The sequence below is a fragment of the Stomoxys calcitrans genome, chromosome 2 (assembly GCF_963082655.1).
Source record: "Stomoxys calcitrans chromosome 2, idStoCalc2.1, whole genome shotgun sequence".
NCBI classification, from domain to species: Eukaryota; Metazoa; Arthropoda; class Insecta; order Diptera; family Muscidae; genus Stomoxys; species Stomoxys calcitrans.
The window spans coordinates 78,799,390-78,813,579 of record NC_081553.1 but is presented as its reverse complement, the minus strand read 5'-3'; the positions used below and the strand labels follow the sequence as shown (position 1 = coordinate 78,813,579).

At 36.3% G+C, this 14,190-nt stretch overlaps 1 long non-coding RNA gene across 1 annotated transcript in view; it reads right to left on the bottom strand.

Moving 5' to 3' along the window:
• LOC131995263 (uncharacterized) overlaps positions 1 to 14,190 on the bottom strand; it is a 153,017-nt gene that overhangs the window by 45,770 nt on the left and 93,057 nt on the right. The gene's annotated exons all lie outside the window — the stretch shown is intronic.

The following is a 14,190-nucleotide window of genomic DNA, read 5'->3' as shown; positions in this document are numbered from 1 at the left end:
ATTTGGTCTAAATTGGTCAAGAACCTGATAGCTCCCATCTAAACCGATCTGCCACTTTGACTTCTTAAGCCTCTAGCGGCCGCAATTCTTAACCGATTTGGTCAAAATGTTGCACGTGACCTTTTTTATGACTTCCAACTTCAACTGTGCCAGATATAGTCCAAAATGGTTCATTACCTTATATTGCTCCCATATAAACCGATCCGCCGAATTAATCTTAACCGATTGCAGTGGCGTTGTGTTATGACTTCTAACAACTGTGCCTGATAATAAACTGATATATGTAGCTGGCATATAAGGGATATATGTACTTTCTTGAGCCTCTAGCTAGCAATTCCTATCTGATTTGACCGATTTTACCCCAGATTTCTGTTGTGACCTTCTATATCCATGCCAAGTATGGCCCGAGTCGATTTATTACCTGATATAGCTTTACAATTAACCTGTAAGACGATTTGGAGCCTTGAGTACCTAAAGAAGGCAATTCTTATACAAATGTATAAAAATCCATGGTATTTATTGATTCACATCTATTTATTATTTTTATACCCAGCACCGAAGTATGGGGCTCTACTCATTTTGTCATTCTGTTTGCAACACATGGAAATATCCTTTTCAAACCCTATAAACTATTTATAGTTTTGATCGTCGTAAAAATCAAGGATCATCTAGCCCCGGCCGTCCGTCCGTCTGTTGAAATCACGCTACACGTCTTTAAAAATAAAGATATTGAGCTGAAACTTTGCACAGATTTTTTGTCCATAGGCAGGTTAAGTTCGAAGATGGGTTATATCGGACTATATCTTTATATAGCCCACATATAGGCCGATGTGCCGAACTATGGTCTTAGCCATATTTATTATCCAATTTTGCTGAAATTTGTGACAGTGACAATAAGTTGTGTTAGTCCACTCAACATCCTTTTTCAGTTTAGCCCAGATCGGTCCAGACTTAAATATAGCTGGCATATAGACCAATCGCTGGATTAAAGGTCTTGGGCCCATAAAAAGCGCTTTTATTGTACGATTTCGTGGACAATAAGTTGTGTTAGGCTCTTCGACAACTTTTTTCAATTTGGCCCAGATCGATCCAGATTTGAATATAGCTGCCATATAGACCGATCCCTCGATTCAAGGCCTTGAGCCCATAAAAGTGTATTTTTGACAGATTTTGCTGAAATTTAGGACATTGATTTGTGTAAGGCCCCTCCATATCCTTCTTGAAAATGGCCCAGATAGTTCCAGATATGGATATACCTGCCATTTAGATCGATCTCTGGATTTAATGGCTTGGCCTCATAAAAAGCAAATTTATTATCCGGTTTTAAAATTTGGCTTAAATTTGACACAGTGACTTAGATTAGGCTTTTCGACATACGTATCCTATATATTTGGACGTAGCTGCCGAAAAGACCTATATTGAACCATAATTGAACAGTGACTAGTATTTATTAGACCACTCAGCTTAAATATAGCTGCCATATAGACCAATCGCTGGATTAAAGGTTTTGGGCCCATAAAAAGCGCTTTTATTGTACGATTTCGTGGACAATAAGTTGTGTTAGGCTCTTCGACAACTTTTTTCAATTTGGCCCAGATCGATCCAGATTTGAATATAGCTGCCATATAGACCGATCCCTCGATTCAAGGCCTTGAGCCCATAAAAGTGTATTTTTGACAGATTTTGCTGAAATTTAGGACATTGAGTTGTGTAAGGCCCCTCCATATCCTTCTTGAAAATGGCCCAGATAGTTCCAGATATGGATATACCTGCCATTTAGATCGATCTCTGGATTTAATGGCTTGGCCTCATAAAAAGCAAATTTATTATCCGGTTTTAAAATTTGGCTTAAATTTGACACAGTGACTTAGATTAGGCTTTTCGACATACGTATCCTATTTCGACATCCGTATCCTATATATTTGGACATAGCTGCCAAAAAGACCTATATAGAACCATAATTGAACAGTGACTAGTATTTATTAGACCACTCAATGTGCGTGCCGAATTTTGGACCATATTTGGATATAGCTGCTATGGATGCATTAATAATGCATTTTCACCGGCTTATCACGAAAGGTTGTTTACGTATAAACCCGAGGTAGTGGGTATCCGTCCCGGTCGAACTTATGGCCTTTTTACTTTAACGATATTTCCAAACAAAATTTTAATGATTATCGATCGGGGCAGCATTGATAAAATCATTCGCCCAAAAGATTGGAAAACTAAGATCTGGTCATATTACATATGGCAATGAGTGTATTCCAGCAAACAAACCCACACACACACATCTATGCTGAATGAAGTTTGATGAAAGGATATTTGTTCGTATCTTTATGAAAGTTTAACTGTGTGTGTGTGCGGGGGGTTGGTGAGTATTTCTATGAGTCTGTGCGCTTTATAGTTTTGTTTGTTTTCTATATTTTCCTCTATTATGGCGTGTGCATTTGCCAATCTATATACGAATTTGCTTGTGTGTGTGTGTTTATGTGGTGTTTGTGATTCCAACATAACTTCTAAGCTGAGCAACTTTAATGGTCTTATCACATGTTTGCTCATATCTTATCTCTTGAACAAACTTAACGCCACTTTAAGTCTAATACTTTGGGCCAAAGTCTTAGCTTTTGCCTTATTTAACGACTCTTTGATTTATTAAACGCACTCAAACAAGCAAAACACACACACACACACAAACACCCATACACACTAAATTTCTACACATTCACACATAGACAATATCCTTAAATTACATTCTAGCCAATGTTGCCTTGTGATGTAATGATGGCTTGAGTTTACACATCCATCCATATTTGATTGAGCAGCAGCAGTTTTGCCTTGGACGCATTGCTTGACCCTTTTTGGGTTCGTTTGATGATTGTCCGCTTTACATTTGGCTTAACTTCATCATCTTCGGATTGCTGTGAGAAATTGATTGCTGTGGGAATTGTATTAATTACTTTAATCTCTGTGATTGCCTTCTTTATCGTTGTGCAGTACATCATTCATACGCACATAGATGATTTGGTATCTTAGCCTTTACATGAGCATAGGGAAATAGAAGCAGGGGCTGTAAAATAGGTCTTAAAGGGAAATCTGAGACATTTTGGGGTAAACATATCACCATGAAATATCTTATGCGATTATTTTTAAAAAAAGTATGTAGTTATGGTAGAAAAGTTTTTCAAGTATAAATTATAGCTATTAATTTAATTTCTTAAATATGGAACTTAGGTAAAGTTAGGTTAGGTTGAAAAGAGCGTGCGGATATTAGACAGTCCCATGACACTACGGACACACACAACTAAGCCAGTAATCGGCTTGTTGTACGGAACTCATCCAGGTTGTTTTTTTTTTAAATGGAATTAACATAAGATATGGCAAGTGATGTAAGAACGAAGGTAAAAACGGGCTAAGTTCGTCCTAGCAGAATTTTCGAAATGCCAGAACCTTGGATGCTGCTCACATCAATTAACTCATTTGAATTATTTTGAAGAAATCATATCTGGGAATGGTTGAGGCTTTTCAAAAAGTCATATCGAAAGATCGATTAATTTTGGAGGGCTAGGTCTATTAATTGATATCGGTATGAGTGATTTGGTGTGAGAGTTGGAGTACATAAGTTTACTCAGTGTTACCGCAGTGAAATTTCCGATGATTTTAACTTCAAATGACTTTCTGCGGAACCTATGAAATTCTTACTTTTTTGAGACTTCTTGAGACTATTTGTACATGCGACTTTTGTAAAATTTCTGAAAAAATATTTTTTATTTAAACCAAGAAATTTTACCAAAGCATCCGTGTCTATTGTTTTCTGCAACTAGGTGATGCACAGTGGAATATAATTGAAAAAATAAACAAGTAAAAGCTTGATAAGTTCGCCCGGGCCGAATCTTATATACCCGCCACAGTGTGTTTCATTTGTCAAGTTCTTTTCCCGGTGTCTCTTTTTAGGCAAACAAAGGAAAGGAAAGAATAAAAGAAAAAAATTGCTATGCTATTGGAGCTTTATCAAGTTATGGTCCGATTCGGACCATAATGGAATGAATGTTGGAGACAACAGCAGAAGTCATTGTGTAAAACCGCAGTCAAATCGAATAAGGATTTCGCCCTTTAGGGTCTCAAAAAGTAAAATAGGGAGATCGTTTTATAGGGGGGCTGTATTAATTTATAGAACGATTCAAACCATATTTGACACCTATGCTGAAGGTGGTGGGAGAAGCCGTAGTACAAAATTTCACCCAAATCAGATAATACTTGCGCTCAAGAAGTCAAGATCCCAGATCGGTTTATATGGCATCTATATCAGGTTATGGATCGATTTGAACCATAATTTGCACAGTTGTTGAAAGTCATAACGAAACACATCGAGCAAAATTTCAATGAAAACGGATAGGATTTGCGCCCTCTAAAAGCTCAAGAAGTCAAAACCCAGATCGGTTTATATGACAGCTTTATCAGATTATGCATCGATTTCATCCGTACTTGGCACAGTTGTTGGAAATCATAACAAAACATCTCATTTCAAAACAAAACATCAATTTCAGCCAAATCGTATAGGAATTGAGCCATCTAGAGGCTCAAGAAGTCAAGATCCCAGATCGGTTTATATGACAGCTATATCAGGTTTTGGTCCGATTTGAACCATACTTGGCACAGTGGTTGGAAGTCATGACGAAACACGTCGTGCAAAATTTCAGCTAAATCGGATGAAAACTGCGCCCTGTAGTGACTCAAGAAGTCAAGCTCTAAGATCGGTTTATATGGCAGCTATATCAAAACATGGACCGTTATAGTCGATTTACAATCCCAACCGACCTACATCTATAAGAAGTATTTCGAAAGTGTGAGTGCTTTCGACGGATAGACGGACGGACGGACAGACAGACGGACGGACAGACAGACGGACGGACAGACAGACGGACGGACAGACAGACGGACGGACGGACAAACGGACGGACGGACAGATAGACGGACGGACGGACAGACGGACGGACAGACGGACGGACGGAGAGACGGACGGACGGACATGTCTAGATCGACATAAAATGTCATGACGATCAATAATATATATATACTTTATGGGATCTGAGACAAATATTTCGAGGGGTTACAAACATCCTATGGCGGAGGGCATAAAAACAAGTTAAAAAAATGCGGATAGAGTTAATTATTTTAAGTTAGAAATGATTGGAGCTGATGTGTTGTCAAGACCAAGTGCAGAATTTACAGACCCTAGGTGGTCCGGGAGCCTTTTGGCCTGAAGATGCTAACCTTAGTATTTCGAAAAATTTTTCGGACTGCCAAATCTTTATTTGTGGTCCGTTTTCCAAAGTTAACTTTGATGGATATCTATCAGGTATTATCGAATTTTATTTTTTTGAAATTTTGACCGAGACTGTCTATATATTTTGTGATTTAGGAAGGCATTTGTGATTCGATTTTTATTTTGATGCTACAACGTCCATTTACTGACACGGGTGGGAATAGGCCCCAACTATTCATGTAAAATTCTTACTTAACTTCCAATTTTCTTTCATTGAATACCAATAGTGCCTTAATTGGTAAACATGTCATATTTGGGCGGCTTTAGGGGTTGGCGGGCGCCCCTAACTCCAATAACTGTGCCAAATATGGTTGAAATCGGTCCATAACCTGATATACCTTCTATATAAACCGATTTGCGATCTTGATTTCTTGAGCCTCTACAGACCGTAATAATTATCAGATATGGCCAACATTCTGCATGAAGTGTTTTGTTATGACTTCCAACCACTGTGCCAAATATGGTTCAAATCGGTCCATAACCTGATATAGCTGCCATATAAACCGATTTGGATCTTGACTTCTTGAGCCTTTAGAGGACGTAATTATTATCCGATTTGACTAAAATTTTGTACAACGGCTTCTCCCATGACCTCCAAAATACGTGTCGAATATGGTCTGAATAGGTCTATAGCCTGATACTCCTCTCCCCTATAAACGATCTCCTTCTTTTACTTCTGGAGCCCCTAAAAGGAGCAATTCTTATTCGATTTGCCGGAAATTTTACACAAAGAGTTATACTGTGGTCTCCAACATTCAATTCAATTAGCATAGCAATTCTTTTCTATTATCCTTTGTTTGTCTTTAAAGAGATACCGGGAAAGAACTCGATAAATGCGATTCATGGTGGAAGGTATATGAGATACGGCCCGGCCGAATTTAGCACGCCTTTACTTGTTTTTATTATGAAAGCACAATTTTTTTTCTTGTAGTATAAAATAAATATAGTATTCGTACTTACCACCACTCAAATTTTGCTCAATCTTCCAAGCTACATCTGTAAGAAAACAAAAAAAAACATTCGGTTATATTTTTTCATTCATATAGAACAAGTAAACCAATTTCTTTACTTTGAAACATACAAGGAGCGAAAGTTTTCGATTAGTCCTTCCTTCGTTCTTTATCATAAAAAGAATTATAAGTAAATAAATCATTTTAAATAATATTAATTGACGTATAGTGCTTGCCTGTTGCTATGAACAGTATATACAGGGTAGCTGACCGAAGGTGCTATCAAATTCACCCTGGTATATCTGTCAAACTAGAAGTGACAGCTCCATGATATTTTTTATTTATTGACGGTTCATTATGTCGTTTCCAAGCCACCAAAAGCATTGTTTCTGGGTATATTTGTTAATAAGTGATACAGTGGTGGGCTGTGTTTGTGATACAGTGGGGTTGTAAACATTGTGAACAAGATTATGTGGGCTAATCTAGACTTCAAGAGATCTACTGCTTTGTCAGGTCACTGTGTGATCGGAAACGGAAAACATGCTGACAGACTGAAGGTTGCTGGTATCGAATTGTGCAGAAGAAGGATGTCGAGGAAGAAGAGACTATAGAACACCTCTGGCAATCAGAAAGAATCTAAGTGAGTCTGATGGCAGACTGCCACATGACAACATTATTGGAAATTATCCAAAATCTGACGAACATATATATGGGAGCTACATCTAAATCTGAACGGATTTTGAACAAACTTCTTAGATATAGTGGTAGGCATCGAGGAAGAGTCGTGTACAGTATACATATATGGCAGCTATATCTAAATCTGAACCGATTTCGAGTAAACTTCTTAGATATTTTGGTAATCGTCGAGGAAAGCGCTGTACAAAATTTTGGGAAGATTGGTCAATAAATGCGCTTGTAGTCACCATAGAAGTGGAAATCGGGCGATGTATGTATCTAATCTGGACCGATTTTTTGAAATAAAACAGTAATGTCGAAAGTATAAGAAAATCTTTCCTGCCAAATTTTAAGAGAATCGGTTAACAAATGACAATTTTGTTGCATTATTACTGCAAATCGGATGGACATACATATGAGAGCTATATCTAAATCTGAACCGATTTCTAGCAAACTTCATAGATATAGTGGAAGTCGTCACAGAAAAAGTTGTACAAAGTTTTGAGAAGATTGGTCAATAAATGAGCTTGCAAATTTATAACCGATTTCTATAAAATTCACCACTAATGTCGAGAATCATAAGAAAATCCTTCCTGCCAAATTTCGAGAGAATCGGTTGACAAATTACCATTTTATTCCACAATTACTGCAAATCGGACGAACATATATATGGGAGCTATATCTACATAACCGATTTTATGTTGTTTTGGTATTCTATTCGAAAAGAAACAAAACAAAATTTATTGGTCTAAGCTGGACGTGAGCGAAGTGTGAGCGCTACGGTTTTCTGATCCTTCCTTACGAGTTCTTCAATCATCTCCTGATGAGAAGCTATCACACATATACTTTATAATTTCGAAAATTTCTGCCTTTAAAGAAACGTTTAATCATAGGCAATTCCTCTATTTTTTTTTTAATTTCCTTGAAGTTTATAATACAACCTTACAAACCTATCTATATGCAATTTCGATAAATATTTAATTTTTTCATTTCAATACTTCTCAACTGCTCAATTACATGAAACTAAGCAATTTGATACAATTGCCCCAGAGGTAAATGTAAATACAAATCTGTCATTGTTTATCACAGATTTAAGAATTTTATAGGAAAACATCCAGAAAGAAAAGAAAAACAAATCAAAACCAATAAGGCAAACAAACAATTGAATCAATTGGTATTGCCATCATTGCAAACCACAAAATGGTCAACAAGAAATTGCTAAAGGACATGCAAATAAACAAATATAATTTTAGGCAATTATACAAGTTTTTAAGACTGGATATAGGCAAATAAACAAAGCATTGGAAAAGACAAAAGGGTGGTTAGAAAATATACCTACTCTTGGACTCAAAACACACAAAACCAGAAAGAGGTAAACTTCTTGACAAGGGGCATAAAAAACGAAACAATAATGTACACGATTACCTACTTTTAAGCTCATGTGCAGGTATTTAAGAAAAATAAGACGCAATGTTAAGAATATCGATGGGCAACACAGAAGAAAATAAAAACTGATTTCAATCACAAAATTAATTGATTCAATTATTTTTTTTTAATAAAACTGCTTCAATCACAGTTTTTGTGTTAAGAAAATAATTGAATCAATTAATTTTTTAATTGAAAATTTGAAAAATTTTTTAATCACGATCGTAAATAAAAAAATTTCAATTAAAAAAATTATTGAATTAATTATTTTTTTTTAATTTAAAATAGTAACAGTAAGTAAAGGCAAAAGTCGGGCGGTGCCGACTTTATAATATCCAACACATACCCAATAGGTACAAAGTGGGAGCTATATCTAACTCTGAACAAATTTTGATGGACCTTGCCGGATGTTTTCAGATGTGTTATTAAACAATTCATATTAAATTTCGAGCAAATATGTTCACACTGTAATAACTTCGGTTCACAAATGAGAACATTATTGCAAACTCTGAACAAATTTTGATGGACCTTGCCGGATGTTTTCAGATGTGTTATTAAGCAATTCATATTAAATTTCGAGCAAATATGTTCACACTGTAATAACTTCGGTTCACAAATGAGAACATTATTGCAAATTACCCAAAATCACACGAACATATATATGGGAACCATATCTTATTCTGAACCGATTTCGCGCAAACTTCTCAGATAATGTGCTAGTTGTCCAGAAAAGCGTTGTGCAAAATTTTGGCAACATAGGTCAAAAATGCGTTTGCAGTGGCTCTAGAAGTAAACATCGGGCGTTATACATATATGACAGCTAAATCTAAATCTGGACCAATTTCTATGAAATTCGCAGTAATGTCGTGAGTCATAAGAAAATCCTTCCTGCCAAATTTCAAAATTCATTCATTCATTTCTCAAATCGGACGAACATATACATATGTGGGAGCTGTATCTAAATCTGAACCGATTTCGAGCAAACTTCTCAGATATTGTGTTAGTTGTCGAGGAAAGAGTTGTACAAAGTTTTAGAAAAATTGGTCAATAAATGCGATTGCAATGGCTTTAGAAGTGATATATATATGACAGCTATATCTAAATCTGAACCGATTTCTATGAAATTCACTAGTAATGTCGAAAAGTATAAGAAGATTCCTTCTGCCAAATTACGAGAGAATTGGTTAAAAAATAAGCACTATATTGCAAAATTATTTAAAATCGTACGAACACATATAATCTGAACCGATTACGAGCAAACTTTTCAGATTATTTGGTAGTCGCCGAGATAAGTGTTGTGCAGTATTTTGGAAAGATTTGTGGAAAAATGCGCTTGCAGTGGCTCTAGAAATGGAAATCGGGCGTAAATCTGGGCCTATTTCTGTAAATTTCGCTAGTAATGTCGAGAGTCCTAAGAAAATCCTTCCAGCCAAATTTCGAGAGAATCGGGTAACAAATGAGAACTTTATTGCAATAGTTTTCAAAATCGGACGCACAAATATATGGGGGCTATATCTCAATCTGAACTGATTTTGAGAAAACTTCTCAGATACTGTGTTAGTTGTCGAGGAAAGCGTTGTACAAAATTTTGGCAATATTGGTCAATAAATGCGCTTCCAGTGGCTCTCGAAGTGTAAATCGGGCGATAGACATTTATGACAGGTATATCTAAATCTGCACCTATTTCTATGAAATTCGCCAGTAATGCCAAGAGTCATAAGAAAATCTCTTCTGCCGAATTTCTAAAGAATCGGTTAACAAATGTGCACTATTTTGCAATGTTTATCAAAAAAGGATGAACATATTTATGGGAGCTATATGTAAATCTGAACCGATTTCGAGCAAACTTCCCAGATATTGTCGTCGTCAGTCGTCAAAAAAACGTTGTACAAAGTTTTGGGAAGATTGGTCAATGATTGCGCTTGCAGTGACTCTAGGCGTGGAAATCGGGCGATATCTATATATGACACGTATATCTAAATCTGAAACGATTTCCACCTATAATGTCGAGAGTCAAGAGAAAATCCTTTCTGCCAAATTTCGAGAGGATCGGTTAACAAATGACCATTTTATTGCATTATTACTGCAAATCGGACGAACATATTTGTAGGAGCTATATCCAAATCTGAACCGTTTTTGCTTATTTCAATAGACTTCGTCTCTAGGCCGAAAAACATGCCTGTACCAAATCTTTAGACGATCGGATGAAAACTGCGACTTGTACTTTGTACACAAACTAACATGAACAGACGGACAGACCGACAGACCGACATACCGACAGACGCACATAGCTTAATCGAATCAGAAGGTGATTCTGAGTCGTGCGGTATACTCTCTTCCTTCTGGGTGTTCCAAACGGATGCACTAAGTTACAATACACTGTACCACAGTAGTGGTGTAGGGTATAAACAAAGTTCAGATTGCGTTGAAAAAATTATTGAATCATTTAATCTTTCAATTGGAAATTGCCAGAATTTCAAATACGATCGTAAATAAAATAAAATCTGGCTTCAATTAAGAAATAATTGATTCAATTAATTTTATATCCTACACCATAGGATGGGTTTATATTTATTTCGTCATTCTGTTTGTAACTCCTCGATCTAGCCATGTGCGTCCGTCCGTCTGTCTGTCGAAAGCACGAAAGAGAATAGCTAGACGCTTGAAATTTTGCACGAATACTTCTTATTAGTACAGGTCGGTCGGTCCATGTTTTGATATAGCTGCCATATAAACCGACCTTGGACCTTGACTTCTTGAGTCACTAGAGAGCGCAATTTTTATTCGATTCGGCTGAAATTTTGCATGAGGTGTCTTGCTATGATTTGCAACAACTATGTTTAGTGTGGTTCAAATCGGTCTATAACCTGATATAGCTGCCATATAAACCGATCTGGGATCTTGACTTCTTCAGCCTCTAGAGGGCGCAATTCCTATCCGATTTGGCTAAAATTTTGCATGAGGTGTTTAGTTATGACTTCTAACAACTATGCAAAGAATGGCACAATTCGGACCATAAACTGATGTAGCTGGCGTATAAAACGATCTTGAATTTTGATTTCTTGAGCCACTAGAGATCGCAATTTTTATCCGATTTGGCTGAAATTTTGCAAGAAGAGTTTTGTTATAACTCCCAAATATGGTTTTGATTGGTCCTAACCAGATAAAGCTGCCATATAAACCAATCTGGGATCTTGACTTCTTGAGCCTCTGGAGGTCGGAATTATTATATGATTTGGATGAAATTTTGAACAACGACTTCTTTCATGAACTTCAACATACGTGTCAGTTATGAATCGGTCTTTAGCCTGATACAGCTCTCATATAAACCGATCTCCCTTTTTTACTTCTTTAGCCCCTAATAGGGCACAATTTTTATTCGAATTGGCTGTAACGACTTCTACTATGATCTCCGACATTCAGTTAAATTTTGACCCGGATCGGACGATAACTTGATATTATAGTTCTAATATCATAGCAATTGCAAATTGAAAATGTTGCCCATGAACATTCCACTAAGGAACAGGGGCAAACTTCTCACCTATCAATGAGTGCAGTCCGATTCAAGTTTAAGCTCAATGATAAGGGGCCTGCTTTTTATAGCCGTGTCCGAACGGCGTGCAGCAGTGCGACACCTCTTTGGAGAGAAGTTTTACATGGCATATTACCTCACAAATGTTGCCAGTATTAAGAGGGGAAAGCCACCGCTGACAATTTTTTGAGATGTTCTAGCCAGGATTCGAACCCAGGCGTTCAGCATCATAGGCGGACATGCTAACAACCTCTGCGATACGGTGGCATCCAATATCATAGCAATTATTTCCTTATATCATATGTTTGCCTAAAAGAGATACCGGGAAAAGAACTTAACAATGCGATCCATGGTGGAGGGTATATAAGATTCGTCCCGCCGAATTTAGCACGCTTTTACTTGTTTAATTATACCCTACACCACCACTGTGGTGCAGGGTATTGTAGATTAGTGCATTTGTTTGCAACGCTAAGAATGAGAAGAGCTAGACCCATCGATGGGTATACGGATCGGCTTAGAATCACTTCCTGATTCGATTTTGCAATGTCCGTCGGTCTGTCTGTCCGTTTGTCTGTTTGTCCATGTATTCTTGTAATCAAGGTACAGGTCGGATTTGTTGTCAGATTTTACAAAATTTTGCATAAGTGTCTTTTTTGGTCTAAGGACGAACGCTATTAATTTTGAAAAAAAATCGGTCCAGGTTTAGATATAGCTCCCATATATATCTCTCATCCGATGTGCCCTTTTGAAGCTGTAGAAGCCAAAATTTTTTGCAATCTCTACCAAATTTGGCACGAAGTATTTTTTTAACGATTCAAAATGCTTGCAAAATTTTATTGAAATCGGTCCAGATTTAAATACAGCTCCCATATATATCTTTCATCCGATATGCCCTTTTAAAGCTCTAGTTGCCACAATTTTGGTGCGATCTCTACCAAATTAGCTTTTTATGACGTCCCAATATGTATGCAAAATTTCATCTTAATCGATTAAGATTTAGATATAGCTCCCATATATAGCTTTCGTCGGATTTGACCTATTAAGGCTTTAGAAGGCACAATTTTGATCCGATCTTTACAAAATTTGGCGTGAAGCGTTTTATTCAACGTCCTTATATGTGTGCAAAGTTCCATAAAAATCGGTTCAGATTTAGATATAGCTCCCATATATATTTTTCATCCGATATGGCCTTTTAAGGCTGTAGAAGCCACAATTTTGGTCAGATTTTTACAAAATTTGGCATGGACCGTTTTATTTAACGTCCTCATATGTGTGTAAAGTTTCATAAAAATCGGTTCAGATTTAGATATAGCTCCCATATATTTCTTGTCATATTTTTGTGTAAGAATCGCTTTTCTATTTACTTCGGCCATGTGCAAAACTCCGGTTTTAATTCATGAACCAATAAAAACATCAGTGTAACTGTTGTCTTTAGCTGGTAAGAAATTTTAGTGACAAAATATTCTTACAAAAATATTTTAATATATTGTTGACATGATTAAAACCACTTGTTAAAAAATTACTTCCATTATTTGTGTCAAACTCAAATATTCCGATTTATTTTTTGTATATGCTCACTACACAAAATACAACCAAAATCTTATGGTGTTTTAAATTTTCCAAGATCTCCATAAAAAGAACAAGGTTGCTTATGCACTACACCAAAAAGAATAAGTCCTTGACATGTTAAGTACAACTAAATTTGAATGTGTGTGTGTATATGCAACTACTTATGAGTGTCTTGAAACTTGACATATGCATGTGGTAGAAAATAATAATAATAATATTACAGGGAGAAACAGAGAGAGAAAGTGCTTCACCCTACGAGTTCTAAGCAATGCAAAAAGATGCAATCAAAAGTACAAAAAAGGATTCAGTAATGTGCAATGAAAAATATATTTGAAAAACACGTGGGTGTTTTGAAAAATTTTAAGAATCTTCTTATGATGCAAAATTTCTAGTTGTCTTGTATTTTCAACACCTGAAGCTAATACGATCTAAAAAGGTATAATACTGCTACAATTTAAATCAATCGCTGCCGTAACTTTTTGGCATTATGAAGAGTCATTTTCTATTTGATTCGTGGAGACTTTTGCAAGTTTAGTTACATTATGACTTTTAATGAACATTTAAAATTTTATTTAAATTCCTTTTATTCCTCACAAACCTTTCTTAAAAAAGATTGAGAGGTTTGATGATGACTTTCATTAGCCTTGCCGGAAAAACTCTTTACTCCCCTCTCGTCACAAATCAACACCCATGGAATTTGAATAAAGTAGAAAGTG